The sequence below is a fragment of the Ahaetulla prasina genome, chromosome 1 (genome assembly GCF_028640845.1).
Source record: "Ahaetulla prasina isolate Xishuangbanna chromosome 1, ASM2864084v1, whole genome shotgun sequence".
Lineage (NCBI taxonomy): Eukaryota > Metazoa > Chordata > Lepidosauria > Squamata > Colubridae > Ahaetulla > Ahaetulla prasina.
This window is the reverse complement of record NC_080539.1, coordinates 158,619,078-158,635,198: the sequence shown is the minus strand read 5'-3', so window position 1 is coordinate 158,635,198 and position 16,121 is coordinate 158,619,078.

Sequence of the window (16,121 nt, the reverse complement as noted above, 5' to 3'; positions counted from 1 at the left end):
TGATAAATAAGCTGTTGTAACCCAATTTGGTAATTGGGATCATATCTCAGACGCTGTATGGTGGATCAAAAGACCCATCCATCACTGGAGAGTGATCTCGTAGAGTGGATCCAATCTAGGTGTCCTTTTCTCTGATCATAACAGCAGAACAACAGCATTGGGACTGATAATGGAAGCTAGAAGCTTCAAAGCCCTTACTCCTCAATAGTACTCTAGACATAGGAGAAAATTGAAATGGTTAAGAAAGACCGCACTCTGCCTATATTTTTCAAGTGTGGATCTTTTTATTGATATAAACATATATAATTTAAACAGGAGCACTAACGAACGTGTTTTCCTTTTTGCATGAAGCACAAATATCAAGGAAATAAATGAAGACAGCATTTACCTTTAATAACTTGGAGCATGCCCAGTGTCAAAACAACCAAAATTCAAGGATATGTCACTCCTCTCAGTAGTTAATTCCACGACATACAATGGTTTCAGGTGGCTTGCATCTCCTCTTGCAAAGGAATGGCTGAAGAATATTTATGTCCCCATAATTACAATCCACACTACTTAAGCAACAGGCTTAATTTACAATGTGTCAGCATTTCATTATGTACTTCAATTTTTCAGAGGTCAATAACTTACCAATTAAAAAGCTGCATCAGCAGGAAATAAGATATACTGACAACCTATGTCTCTTAATTTGTTTTTCTTCTAGTTCATGACAGAAGAAAAACAATTAAATTTATGGCAACATTTTGTCATTTGTATCTTCAAATTGGCTTGCTTCCGAAGATTAAAATGTTACTGGTTGGCTCTCAGAGAAGCAACTAAATATATGCATATGCACATGCACACACAAATAAAGAAGCAGCCAAAATATAGTCGCTGTCAAGTAACAAGTAACAACAACAGAGTTGGAAGGGACTTTGGAGGCCGCCTAGTCCAACCCCCTGCCCAGGCAGGAAACCCTACATCATCTCAGACAGATGGTTATCCAACATTTTCTTAAAAATTTCCAGTGTTGGAGCATTCACAACTTCTGCAGGCAAGTCGTTCCACTTATTAATTGTTCTGTCAGGAAATTTCTCCTCAGTTCTAAGTTGCTTCTTTCCTTGATCAGTTTCCACCCATTGCTTCTTGTTCTACCCTCAGGTGCTTTGGAGAACAGCCCAACTCCCACTTCTCTGTGACAGCCCCTGAGATATTGGAACATTGCTATCATGTCTCCCCTAGTCCTTCTTTTCATTAAACTAGACATACCCAGTTCCTGCAATCGTTCTTCATATGTTTTAGCCTCCAGTCCCCTAATCATCTTTGTTGCTCTTCTCTGCACTCTTTCTAGCATCTTTTTTACATCGTGGCGACCAAAACTATTCCAAGTGTGGCCTTACCAAGGCACTATAAAGTGGCACTAACACTTCACGTGATCTTGATTCAACCTTGCAGAGAGACCACACAGGAAACAGGACCACAAAAACTAATTCTACTGTGTTGTAAGTTACGTTAACAGGAACTTACAAATCTGTAAGTTTTCCCACCATCATCCTTAGAGTCCAAGAAACTAGGGATGGTCCCTCTTGCACCTCTTGTTCTGTCCATTATACAGCTGCAGGCTATGCTGTCTCTTCTCTGATCTTCGCTAGGCAGCATCTGTTCGCCCCATCTCAGGCCTTTCCCACATACCATTACAGGCACTTGTTAAATAAGGAATCCTTAATAGATTACTCTTCCTTAACAGAAGTTGAATTAAACTTTGGTTTAACAACTTATTTTCCGAGATAATAAAAACACTAATTATTTTCATGCATCCAAAAAGGTTGCATAGATTTTGAGCTTATTAATTGGACTCTCCCTGCTAACATAAAGCAATGACCCTGGGCCACTATATTAAATATGCATATCTCCAATATCCGGCTTATAGACAACACATCTGTGTTAGGCATTTTAAACAAACCTGGCAATAAACAATACAAAAAATTTACTTCAATTGTTAATACATAATAATTTTATTTGAATTGAGTCTCCCGGTGTTGAAATAGCAGCATCTCACCCACACAATGCCAACAATTTATGGAGCAAATGTGATCTTCACAATGAGCATTTGATCAACCAGAAAGCTATTTTGCATTTTTATTCCTCTTCCTGACGTTTCTTTTTAGAAGAAATTGTGTAAACTAAATCAGTGCTTTCATGTGATTATGATTTCATTATGCTATTATTTACTAAACAGGATCGATATGATTCGTGTGTATTATGTTACCACTGTGAGCTGCTCAGATTTTTGATAATGGAATCAGCACAAAAGCAACCTGATGCAGAACATACGTAACTGTGGAGCAGAGTAATGTTGAATCTGGGTTATGGCTACTTATGGTGAAAAGCAGTTGCCAAAATGAAGAGAGAAAATATACCCCCTTCTTATTTCCTTTTACAAAGGCAACTGGATTTATGAATTCAATTTCAATGCCAGCATAGAACAATATCTCTGGCAGCCTCATCTCTTGAGTCAGATGAATATCACATTTTTTTTTGCAAGAGCAATCCCAGGTTCCATGAGCAAAGAGGGAATAAGTCAGGAAGGAAAAATAGGGAATACTTAGAAGGGATGAAAAAGATCAGAGTGGGAAGGGCCAGCAATACCCAGTTTTTTATCACAGCTCCAACTCCACTGTCCTTGGGCCCTATCTGCTCAGCCATACAATCCCTAACAGTCTTCCATAGGGAGGGGAATCTTTTCTCATCCTTCCTATAAGGACACTGTAGGGGACTTTAATGAAGTCCTACTCAAAGAATGGTGGAAGGAACAACAAGGCTCGTACAACATGTCAAATGTTCGGGAAAACCAGTAAAACCAATGATGGGATTCAGCCAGTTCGCACCACTTCGGGAGAACCGGTTGTTAACTTTGTGAGCAGTTTGGCAAACTGGTTGTTGGAAGAAATCATTAGGGTAGAGAACCAGTTGTTAAATTACTTGAATCCCACCACTGAGTAAAACCATCCTTAAAAAGTAACTGCCTAAAATCTACGCAATACTCAGTCACGTTCAAGTCAAGTACAATGCATTGAATGTTCCCTATTGCAAAGAAACGTAGAAATTTGAAGGAAAAGGAAACTGCCGCTCTTTGTGAAGTTGATTTTCAGTCTGATGGAAGTAGATTCTAATTTAGCAACAGGAATTAAAGGTGGGGTTTTTTTTTCCAATTCTACTTGACGGGATGAAAGTCAGCTTTTCAGAGGGCGAATTTTCTCTCGCTAGAGTTGCAGCAGGTATTTCTGGAAATGTGGAAAGTGCTGCCTCTAGGTGTAATTTTGGCAGTGCACGCCAACATTCAGAGATCTTGCCAAACAATCAACAAAGCACTTGGCCAAGTTACAATTCCATTTCTGCAATGAGACAAAGATTAACTTAGAAATTGCACATTATTTTTAATCTATCTGAAATCAAAGTTTGAATTGCACTAGAGAATATATTGTCAAAGGCAAATATGTCATCTCTCTTGGGACAATAAAAATGCTTCCTGTAGGGAAATGTGAACAGCACTGAATATGTCTATCTCTAAAGTATAAGAAGTCTCTATGTCTGTCTCTGTCTCCCTCCCCCCTCTCTCTCCCTCCCTCCCTCCCCCTCTCTCTGTCCCCCAGAAATGTTGCCAAACCACTTAGCCCACTGATTTAGTAACAACTCAAAAAAACCCATCTCTGCAGTCATGGTTTATTCATTACACAACTCATATGCCCAAGGTCAATATCATTTGGGGAAGAGCAGGTGATCAAATATTTGGTTGACCACCAAAATCAAACATGATTGAGGAATCCTGTGTAATAAATGTATCACTCAAAAGCATTTGCAATGCTATCAAAAATTCCCACACATTTAAAAAGGTTTGCACACAAACCTGGCTATCTTGACTTTTGACTTTTCTTGAGTCAAAGACTTAAGAACACAAAGAACATCCCTGCCATCTGGAGGATTTTATTGTTTTTGTTATTACCTGACAATTTTACTATCTCTGATTAATATCTGAATTCATTACAGAAATAATATATAATCCAAAGCTGTGCTGTCCCAGAAAGTCCAAACATCTACATAATGGGACTCAATGCAGCCAAATACTTTTTAAAATATAAAGCAGACTAATCAATAATGAAATCATTAAAGCACACATGTCAATAATAACTTCATTATTTATGTCAGTTATCTCAGTTTGTTTTCAGTGCTTTGCATAAATATAACCCAATAAAATAAAAATAACCTGAAAAACATTTTAAATCCAGTTAAAGGGAAATAATGCATCACTAACTGGAATTGGCAAAAAACATCTTCAGGTATCTCTACATATGTGAGGGGTCAAATATGAAGACTCTGAGATTCTGTTATACTACCTAAGCATGTGTATAAAATATGTGTATCCACATTGTCAAATCATGAATACAAAAAAAAAGCTCTGTATTGATTGATTGATTTAATTTGTATGCCGCTCACTCCATTAATGACTTATGGCAATGTACAGGAATACAATGATAACAACAAGCATACAGCTATGAGCCTTACCCCAGGGAAGACAGAACTAAGTGATATCAAAAAATACCCTTGGTGAGGCCCATAAAGCATGCCTGGCTGATTATCTAAGAATGGAAGACAAGACTGCATGAGAGTTGGCAGTCCTGCAACTAACTTGATCCTAAACTTTACACACTATTGTGAGCACCTCAAAGTGGGCTTCAAAGGAAACCAGGAACAAGTGAAATTCAACGTATCTCCACCAATACTTTCCAAGACCTCCAAGTGAGCCAAGCAGTGACAAGTGTTGGATTAAGATTGCACTGAGACTAAAAGAGGTCAATTTTCCAGCTTGACCAACCCATTCCAATGGTGTGAATCCATATCTGATGCTTATAGTCTACGAGAAGGATTTTTTTGCTGGTCCAGTTTTCCTTACATTTTTTTTAGTGCTCCTTTGAATAGGACAAGAGGACAACATTTGCCCTTCTTAAACTAGAAGCACTATAGCATTTGGTAGGACAGAGGCAGGAGCTTCCACAGGTTCTGTTTTCATCCAAATGTCAACATCTGGATCGCACCATTGCACCTCAAGCTGCTCCTCCTTTGCATCATCCATGCGATGTCACGTACAAAAGGGACCTACCTCCATTACTGGGGGTGTGATGGAGCAACAGTGCTTCCTCCTTTCCTGCTCCCCTTTGATGGTCCTCCCAGCTGACATTGCTGGAGATGATCTCTTTCCCATAATTTCCATGTGGGGTTAATTTCCTCATCCAGGGAATTAACTATCCTTTTACCATCTGATAAAAGATGAAGGCAAAGACACCTTTAAATCAAAATCAACATCTAATGCAACCATTTTCTTGATAGCATTTCAGAAACAGTTTGGCTTATATTAAAATAAATCTCTTAGTTTAGCCAGCAGCCTTGGAATTGCCAGGTGGTTTCCTCATCCAAATACTAACCAGATCCAACCAGTTTAGCTTCCCAGATCAGCCAAGATCAGGAAGATGCTGATTTCTGCTGAGGTGGATTTTGATCAATTGCCCATGTTATCTTACTGTTGTGTATCAGCCAGCCATTTATTCAATACCTTTACCCTGGCATAAAATGCAAACTCTAATGGCTTGCTAGAGAAAAGGGAATGAGATATCATAATATGATATTGTTTTTCAACTTCCTTTTAAAATGTTGTCCACAACTGCAAAGCTGGGACAAGAAATGGGATGCTTCTAAACTATTGACAACGGAGAGTAAAAAGACATTTTTTCTTCTTCTTCTTGCCAACTCCAATAATGAAATCATGGCGGCTTTCCAAGTGACTCTGATTCTGCCAGTAAGTCCCCCACTGACTGCATTCTTCCACCATCGTTTTCCCTTTCTGAAGAAATCCCTGCATTCATAAAAATTCATTACATGGTTGCTCTGGTTCTAACATCTGCACCTTCAGAAACATTTGGGATGCTTTTCCATGACAGCCCTTTTTAATGCACACATTACATGCACACATCCTCACACAAACTCACTGCATTTCCCCTTGATTCCAGCTTTTTGCTTCTGGTTGCAGATGTCCAATCTCCTGGTTTCACTTTGGTTTTGTTTTTTTCACCCCAAAGACACTCCCTGTTTTCTTTCCATTTGTGGAGATACTGTTTCCTAGTGTGTGTGTATCAGTATTGACAACTCATCTTCCTTTGTTTTGTTTTGGTTGTTCTCCACCATCACATGCCATTTAGAAGGCATATGGGTGAAGATTGAGTGTGAGACCCTGTTGGCAGCCTATTGTGACCCAGGCCCAAGCAGGTAGTAGGAAACTCAGTCAGTGAAAAAACAAACAAACTTTATTCGAACAGCTGAGAATTACTTCATTCCCAGCGTAGTTCAACTAAATTAAAGCAAATTCCTCCCAACACAAATTCCTCAGTCCTATCGCAAACCTTGGTCCATTAGGCAAACTGCCAAAGGCCTTTCTTGGTAAACATTCAGAAGTCACCAATACAAAAATAAATGCAAGAAGACGAAGCTACCAAGGTTGTTTTCCAGCAAAGAGCACAAACGCCGTTGCTGGTCTTTTAAGCCTTATGGGAGGGGCCAATCATCTCTTGGCCCTACTCCCAAGTCGTCCTCTTTGCTTGAGCTGCTCCTGCCTTCTGGCAGCTCTTCTCATGCGTGCATTAGGAACAGGCTCCTCCTGTTCCTCTGCCTCACTACTATCAGTCTCTGGAGGCTCTGGAGTCTGCACCTCACTCCCCAATGGCCCTGGCCTCACCTCAGCCTCATCACTGTCCACCTCCATTGCCACCTCAGGCTGCTGGTGGACCATAACATAGCCACTCAGGAGATAATTTCCAAGCTGGTTTCTTAGGATGCTATTCTGATATTTGTGTTTGCTTGCTTACCCCTGAAAGAACCATTAACTCTGTCACTTTGCTTGGACACACATACAAGAAAAGAAAGCCAAGGAAGCATTGAGCCTTCTGGAGTATGGGAATCATCCTTTGAGGAACAACATTTTAATATTCAAAAGAATGAAAGTATACAAAGGAGGCATCTTGCAAAGGTAACATGCTAACATGCTTCATGGCGGAAGTGCCTCTTATCTGATCATGGTCTTAGTAGAAGCTCTTCCTCCTGTCCTTCAAGGCTATTTGCTCTGCCCCTTTACAGGACTAGGACAACTTGATGTAAATTTCTTTAGGTTTCCTATTCTATATTTTCTCTCTCTTTCTTTCTCTCCGAGTTATGGTATATTTTTATCTATCCTTTTATGGTCACATAGTTTTGCTTAGTTCCTGCTGATTCAGTATATACATTATGGAACTAAATCAATGCTTCCCATTACTTGGATTGTAAACCATTGATTTTAGCCCCACCCTTACTCAAATAATTTCAAGCAGAGAAATTCCTCAGAGGAACTGATGAGAAATGAAGCAGAAAAAATATATATACTTCTATATTTGCATTTTATTGATAGGAGAGAGAGAGGGAAGGGGAGGGAGAGCGAGCGCTAAGTACGTAGGTATAATTATAAACAGATATGGTAGATTTGTTATATGAAAAGAAAAGAAGGAAGGGTGGAAGGAAGGAGAGAGAGAGAGAGAGAGAAAGAAAGAAAGAAAGAGAGAGAGAGAGAAAGAACGAAAGAAAGAAAGAAAGAAAGAAAGAAAGAAAGAAAGAAAGAAAGAAAGAAAGAAAGAAAGAAAGAAAGAAAGAAAGAAAGATTGTTTTTATTCACAAATCCTTTGAAATATTATTGGGGAGGGGGCAAAAGATATTTTGCTCCTTCCAGAAGTTTCAGTGTCAAAACAGCATCCAGAAGGAATTTGCTGTGATGAACTCTATTTGATAACATCACCTCTATGAGCTCTTTCAGTTACATTAATATACATTCCTTCAATACTTGACTCAGCAGTTGTCGTATTTTTAAGCACAGGTCTGGTGTACTTTCAAAACAATACTAAAGATTTTTCCCAATAAGTGCAGCATGCTTTCAAAAGACGGTAAGCCCATGACTGTAAGGAAGCTGCAGGAGACCCAGCAGCAACCCCTTAGAAAGCACTGTCAAGCCTTACCTAGGCCAAAGCCTCTGCAGAAACAAGATAACTCATCTCTCCTGCGAGCCCAAGATCAAGTGATTGCGGCGAGCCATGCCCACACGGGTCTTGAGCTCAACAAGCTGAAGTAGCTACATATTTGGAGCTCAGCAGATCTTAACCCTAACTATATTGTTAAGAAGATATCCTAGATAATTCATACAGCAAGAATTGTGTCAGAAGAGGGAGAATAAACTGTTCAAATATGGACTAAATCAAGGGTCACCAATCTTTCGGACCTCAGGGACCACTAAATTCATAATTTTAAATCCCACGGACCACTAATATGATCTGCCAAATAACCACCTGGGTGGGTGTGGCTAGGTGGTCATGTGACTGGGTGGGCATGGTCAACTCGATGTCACTCACATCGAGGGGCGCCTTGCTGGCCTCTACTCGCCCCTCCCCTGACAGCCACTCCTCGCCTGCCCATTGGGCTCCTTAGGGCCCCAACAGAAAGCAGTTGTTGGAGCTAAGCAGCCACCATGAGAAAGAGTTGGCAAAACAGCTCAGTTCAAATTGGATCTGACCGAGGAGGAGGCTCAGCAGAAGCACCTCACTGAGGACTAGGAGCATAGGCTTTCCAAGCAGAGGGAAGACCTGCGGGAGTGCAAGGCCAGCCTTCGCCCAAATCCCCACACCAGGAGGCTGAAGCAAACCCCAAGTCAGAATTTCTGTCCCCTCCGACTCACACAAGAAGACCCCGAAGGGGGAGACTCTCTGCAGCAACACAAACGTTCATTGCATGTATCAAGCCCAGGGGCCGTAGTTTGAGGACATCTGATTTAGTGCAATATAAAAAATGTAAAGAATTTTTCTGTGGATCACCAACATTTTCTCGCCGACCACCAGTGGTCCACGGACCACCAATTGATGACCCCTGGATTAAATAAATTTGAGGGTAGGTTGCCTCCTTAGCAGGCTGGAGACAAGTTAAGGGGCAACAACCAAGACGCAACTCCTTTAAACCTGGTTAGCTGGAACCTTTGCACCATGATTTTTTTTGTTGTTGTTTACATTTATACCCCGCCCTTCTCCGAAGACTCAGGGCGGCTTACAGTGTATAAGGCAATAGTCTCATTTGGATTTGGATTTGGATTTGAGTCCCACGTTATGCCATTCCATTCAAATACCTCCTCTCTTTCTCTAGCCCCTCCTCCCTTTTCATCTCAACATTACTGAACATTTTGCACTGCATAGATGAAAACTCTCTGTTACATGTTTTCTGAGTCATTTGGAGGCTATGGAAGAGGTAGGGTAAAAAAAAAAAAAGGAAAAATACATGAATAATGTAATACCATTCTATTCTGACGAGTGTTGGTATTTATAGCATGAGGTCCATTGTTTTGAAATATTTAGGTATATTTTAAAAACAGAGCTAGTAATATAATAGTCTCAGATGCATTGCTTCTTGTTAAAAGAAAAACATACTTAAGAGACAAAGAATGTGTCCCGATTTTAAAAAAAAAGGATAAGTAGGGTTTGCACTGATATCTGATGTTAATTGGCTTATTATGGTATCACTATTAGTTTTATTGCATTTACCATGAAGGTTTAAATTGCTATTATACCCGTTTGAATCATCAGGACTTTGGTTCACAATCATTCACTTAGTGACCATTCAAAGTCACAATGGCACTGAAAAAACTGACTTATGACTATTTTTTGCACTTACAACAATTGTAGCATCCACATTTTTTTTTTTTTTTACATTTATATCCCGCCCTTCTCCGAAGACTCAGGGCGGCTTACATTGTGTAAGGCAATAGTCTCGTCCTATCTGTATATTTATATACAAAGTCAACTTTTATTGCCCCCAACAATCTGGGCCCTCATTTTACCTACCTTATAAAGGATGGAAGGCTGAGTCTACCTTGGGCCTGGTGGGACTCGAGCCTGCAGTAATTGCAAGCAGCTGTGTTTAATAACAGGCTATCTTACAGCCTGGGCTACCCACGGCCCACATGGTCACGTGATCAAAATTTGGATGCTTGGCAGCTGGCTCATATTTATGACCATTGCTGCGTCCCTGGGTTATATGATCACCTTTTGTGACCTTCTAACAAGCAAAGCCAATGGGAAAGCCAGATTCACTTAACAACTGGGTTACTTATTTAACAATTGCAGTGATTCACTTAACAACTGTGGCAAGAAAGGTCATAAAATGGGGCAAACCTCTCTGAAGTGTCTCTCTTAGCAACAGAAATTTTAGGCTCAATTGTGATCATAGGTCAAGGTCTATCTGTAAGCTGTTCCCAGTAAAACTGCAATTGATTAATGGTTAATTTGTCAATGTCGTTGCTGTTCAGGTGATGCTCCAGCTGTTTTAGGATGGCACCCATTTCTATTTATACTACCTTTGTTTTTGTTTTTTTGCCACAGTCATTCTATTTCTATTTGCAGTTCTTTGCATTTTGCTATCTTTTCCAGTTCTTTCTCTTCTCTTCTGTTATCTCCAGGTTTTGCTATGTCTATTCTCCAGAGATTTTTCTCTTTCTTATCATCAGTTGTTAAGCCTGGGGTGTTATGTGGCATATGCTGTCTATTTAGATTCTAAACTCCCATAGCATTTTAGCTTCTTCATTTTCTATTACTTTCTCTAGTTTATGGTCCCACAAGCTCTTGACTGCAGGCAAATGGTATTTTTTGCAGATCTTCCAATGTACCATTGTTGCTACTTTGTGATTTGTCTGAAATGCAGAGGTGGCTTTCAGCAGGTTCTGACCAGTTCTGGAGAACCGGTAGCAGAAATTTTGAGTAGCTCGGAGAAACAGTAGTAAAAATTCTGACTGGCCCTGCCCCCTTCTATTCTCTGCCTCCCAAGTCCCAGCAGATCAGGAGGAAATGGGGATTTTACAGTAACCTTCCCCTGGATTGGGGAGGGAGTGGAGATTTTACAGTATCCTTTCCTGCCACACCTACCAAGCAATGCCACGCCCACTAAGCCACACCCACAGAACCGGTAGCAAAAATTTTTGAAACCCACCACTGCTGAAATGGCATAGAGTTTCCTGCTTGTCTAGAAGACCTCCAAAGTCTCTTCCAACTTTATTATTCTGTTATTCGGGCTGTTGCTTATAGTCAATTTTCCAGCTGTTAGCCCTTGCCAGGTTTTGTCCTTATCTGTTTTCTCTGCTATTTTTATTATTATTATTATTATTATTATTATTATTATTATTATTATTATTATTATTATTATTATTATTATTATTATTATTATTATTATTATTATTATTACTACTACTACTACTACTACTACTACTACTACTACTACTACTACCAGCAGCATATTGGTAGTACATCTCTTCCTAACCCTGAAAATCAACTTTATTAACAGTGCAAAGAAGTAATTCTGAGCTGACCCCAAACTTGGCTTGAAATTAGTTTAGGTCAAATTGTTCCTAAGTCTCTCATGCCTTGCCAAATGGCACAAGGCTGCCATTTTAAGAGGCAGCAGTGGCAGTAGGGCTGAAGCCAAGACCTCTACTTCATGTCTAGTCTGCTGTTACCTCATGCCTCCCACCGACCCGTACGCTCACACAGAGAGGGACTTCTCAGGGTGCTGTCCGCCAAGCAATGTCAGCTGGCGGCCCCCAGGGGAAGATCCTTCTCTGTGGGGGCTCCTACCCTCTGGAACGAACTTCCCCCGGGTTTACGCCAAATACCTGACCTTCGGACCTTCCGAATTGAAAACACATTTATTTATTCGCGCGGGGCTGGCTTAAATTTTATTGATTTTAAATTTTTATAATTTTTTATTATTAATTTCTTAATGGGTTTTTAGTTTTATATGTTTCAAAGTTTTTAGGCCAATTATGTAATAAGTTTTTTTTATTCGTATTTTAATTTGTATATTGTACTGTTTGTTTTACCTTGGCTGTACACCGCCCTGAGTCCTTCGGGAAAAGGGCGGTATAAAAATTGAATAAATAATAATAATAAAATAATAAAATAATAATAATAATAATGCTGCTGAGGCTCGCTGCTATTAAGAAGCGGGGGAGATTGTTTCACTTTTGCTTGTGGGTCAGTGTGGAGGTGACACACCAGCAGAATCAAGTCAGGCATTTTCCAAATGTTTGACATGCCGAGCCCAAAAGGTTTGCCATCACTGCCTTAATTTGTCCATGGTTTGAGTAGCATTTTCTTTCTTATTCCAACATCAGCCAAGGACAGGCTCCAAGGGTATAAAATAGCTTAGCTTCCACCAATCCAACAAGTTGGCAGATTTATTCTACAGTTGTAGAATGTGCAAGACACAAAACTGCCATTGATCATTCCAAAGGAGCTGGAGGAAAATCGGTAAGCGTAGTGAGTCCTTGCTGCATTGTTTAATGCTTCTTCTCCAATTCCCTTTCCCAAAAAAGAAATCTGTAAATGAAATTCTCTGTGCCATTCTGCGGCATGCTGTAAGGTCCAGGTAGTCCTTGACTTACGACCACAACTGAACTCAAAATTTATATTGTTAAGTGAGATCTTTGTTAAGTGAGTTTTGCTCCATTTCACGATTTTTCTTGCCACGGTTGTTAAATGAATCACTGCAGCTGATAGATTAGTAACCCAGTTGTTAATCTGGCTTCCCCATTGACTTTGCTTGTGAGAAGGTCACAAAAGGGGATCACATGACCCCGGGACACACAACAGTCATAAATATGAACCAGTTGCCAAGCATCTGGATTTTGATCACATGATCATGGGGATGCTGCAAAGATTGTAATTGTGAAAAATGGCCATGAGTCACTTTTTTCAGTACTGTTCTGACTTTGAACGGTCACTGAATGAACTGTTATAAGTTGAGGACTACCTATAATTTGTTTCTGAAAATATTTTACCTGTGATGACTATCCCAGGCGCTTCCCCAGATACCTCTCCAGATGTTAGCTCAGAGGAAGATGAACCAGTTCCAGATACATCTGGAGGGGACTTGGTCAATGGCTCCAAGCAGCCATCTTAGAGGGATTTGGCTGAAGAACAGATGCAGCAGGACAGCCAGAGATGGTATTTAGCTGGTTCAGACTGGTTCGGACGAACCGGTAGTGGCAACCACCTGCCCGGGCGCAATCCTATCCTATATCACTGTGCTTTTGACGCTGCACTCATGCGTGGACAGCACGTGGAAGTGAATTGCCATGTTCTGTGATGCCGCACGCATTGTGATGCTGCACATGCTCACATTTCTAGTGGTGGCTGAACTGGTTGCTACAGTATGTGAAGCCCACCTCTGAGGACAGCCCTGTGGTTCCAGGTGAGGAAAGCATGCAGCTGCAGGCAGTCAGTGATGAGGAAGAGGAACTGCCTTCTGCACCTGATCCAAGAACATGTAGAGCAGAGAAAAGGCAGGAACAGAGAAGGTCAACCAGATTACCCACAAGCCTCACCCGTCTTGATGGGCTGCCCCAAAGCTAGCTATTTAGCACAGCTGACAGATGGAAGCGATGCTGGGAACAATGTGTTCGTTTCCTAGCTGTTTGTTTTGTGGTCGTTGTGATTCTTTCCTTGTTTTGGATTGACATTGTGCCTTGACTTGGATCGTGCCTTGTGAACTCTGGGCCTTTCTTGAACCTTCTTGTATTGGGGATTTAATTTTGCCTGGTGGGTTTATTTTAAGTGGGAAACTTTCAAGTGCCTTGTGGACTCATTGGCCTGTTCTGTCCCCCTCCCCACTTCACAGAGAATACACAGAGACGCGTGTCCCACAGTCCTTTATATTTGCAACAGACCTGATTTTTGGTAGTGAAGGAAAGATTTGGCAGCTACAGTGCAAAGGCCTGCCAAGTTCCAAATTCTTTATCTCTTATGGAGACAGAAGCCCACGTGTCCAAGATCCATTGCCAAGAGCTCACAGAAAGAAAGCCTTTGCACAGTCCAGGCTTTTAACTCCCAAACAACTGTCTGCAGTTCGCACTTGGTAGCTTTTTGTCCGTCACAAGGGCCAGATGGCAACTCCACCCGCTTTTATCCCCTGTGGGTGTGGCTCAGTGACTCAGCAATCTCTGGGTCTGTCACACCTCTTACTTTGCTGCGCATGCTTATCTTTTCGTTGCTGCCTCGGGTCAATCCAAGATTGATCTTCCATAGCTGGAACCTGAGGTGTTGCCAGGGAGAAGGAGGGTCCGGGGGAGGGAGGCCTTGTCAGCTCCTCCTCCTGGCCTGCAGCTGGAACCTGGGGCGGTGCCAGAGAGGAGGGTCCAGGAGAGGAAGACCTTGTCGGCTCCTCCCCATCACTCTCAGAGTCATCCTCCTCCATGAGGACAGGCTCGGGGGCCGGAGTCACAACACGACCATTGGTCTGTGGACTAGCATTGGTCTGCTCATGGCCAGACTAAATTGGGACAGTTCCGGGTTTTTGGTGAAGGGAGTTGCAGGGAAATTGTAATAAACCGTTAAACCACAGTTACGTTTATGTGTGTGTGTTTGTGTGTGTGTGTTATGAATGGGGTAGCACATTATCAGGATGCTGAAAAGGATGCCAAGGCAAATAAATGATAACATTTTGCCATGGAGAAATATAATGACATTCTGGTCTCAGAAAAGGAAATCCTATCAGCATTCATCAGGCATGCTTTTTATTTGCCGGTGATGTCTCTTTTGAATATGATTAAAGATTAATTGCACATCCTCGCTAAAGGGGAGGGAAGACTGTAGAAATGGAGCCCCTTCTCATAGCAAATGCTGCTACTCCTTTCGACATTGTGGCTTAGAGGCAGCATTAGCAAAATTGCCAGCGGAAAATCATAGGCCAAAAGTCAGGAGCAGATTGATTCAAATTGCTGCTCTGCCCTTCACTGTTAAGAGGTGAAGAGTACAACTCACCACAGGCTCCACAGACAGAGCTGTGCAGGGAAAACACAGAGACCAAAAAAAACCCTACAAAATACTCCAGCAATTTAGGTAATTGGATGTCACTGCTCCATCCAGACCAGTTCTCAGTATAAAAAGCTATGGTAGCTTTTCAGCCTCTTTGGCCGTGCTCTACAAGCAACATCCCATATCGTTGCCTGTACCCCTTCCAACCACTTCAACATTAATGGCAAATGCTCATGCAGAAGACCAAAACAAAGGTGTTAGAACACAATTAACACAGACATCCAGTTGGACCTACGGCCGATTTTGATTCTGTGCAATGACGTTTATTGAACCAAAAAGCAGACCCTACTAGGGAAATGGTAGGATGATGATGTAGGTTTCTTTGACCCTAAAAATCTACTCACAAACTAGATGATACACAAGACTTTTAAAACTGTTTTAAGAGTGGCTTCATAGAGTGATTAATATTATCTGCTGCCCTTCCCATCTACAGTATATTCACCTACCAGATGCAAATAATGGCTGAATCCAAGTCAAAATGGCGTGGAAAGAAGCGTTTTACAAACTGCTTTCAAACAGTGCTTCATAATTATCATTTTCATTTATTTTGAAATGATTGATTTCTTTCTTGCTCTCCTTGATTCTCTGAGCGGACCTGCTGATGTATATTTTACATTTTGTACAGAGTAGCTTTTCTCCTTTTAAATGTAAGATTGCTGAGCAAATGCAGAAATAAATATAATTGTTCACCCACTGTAAATATAGCAGCTGCCTCCCACCCAACAATCACTGAAGTTAATAAAAGCAGTAAATTGTAGTGAAAGCCCATCATTGGGCTTGGAGCACAAAGAAAACTTGTAAATATCATATTAACTATTGACTTGCATTTCAAGGATCATTAACTTATAACTAAATTTCTGTAGCACTTACCTTGACCTCGGAATTTCCTACCTTTCTCTAATGACTAGAGCAATTGAACTTCAAACGCACAATTTCAGCTTAAACAATGAACTTCCAATGAATCCATCACAAAAGGAGGGGAAAAAAATCAATTATTTTGCTCTTCCTCCTCAGACAGTAATTTATTTATTGGGGGGGAAAGAAGTTTGTAAAAGCATTTTAGATTATACAAAGCTGGTTAATTCTAATAACTGGAAAAATACTAAGATTTTTTTTATAAAGGCGAAAAAAATCCTGTCAAGCATTTGAAGAGTGCATGTTATA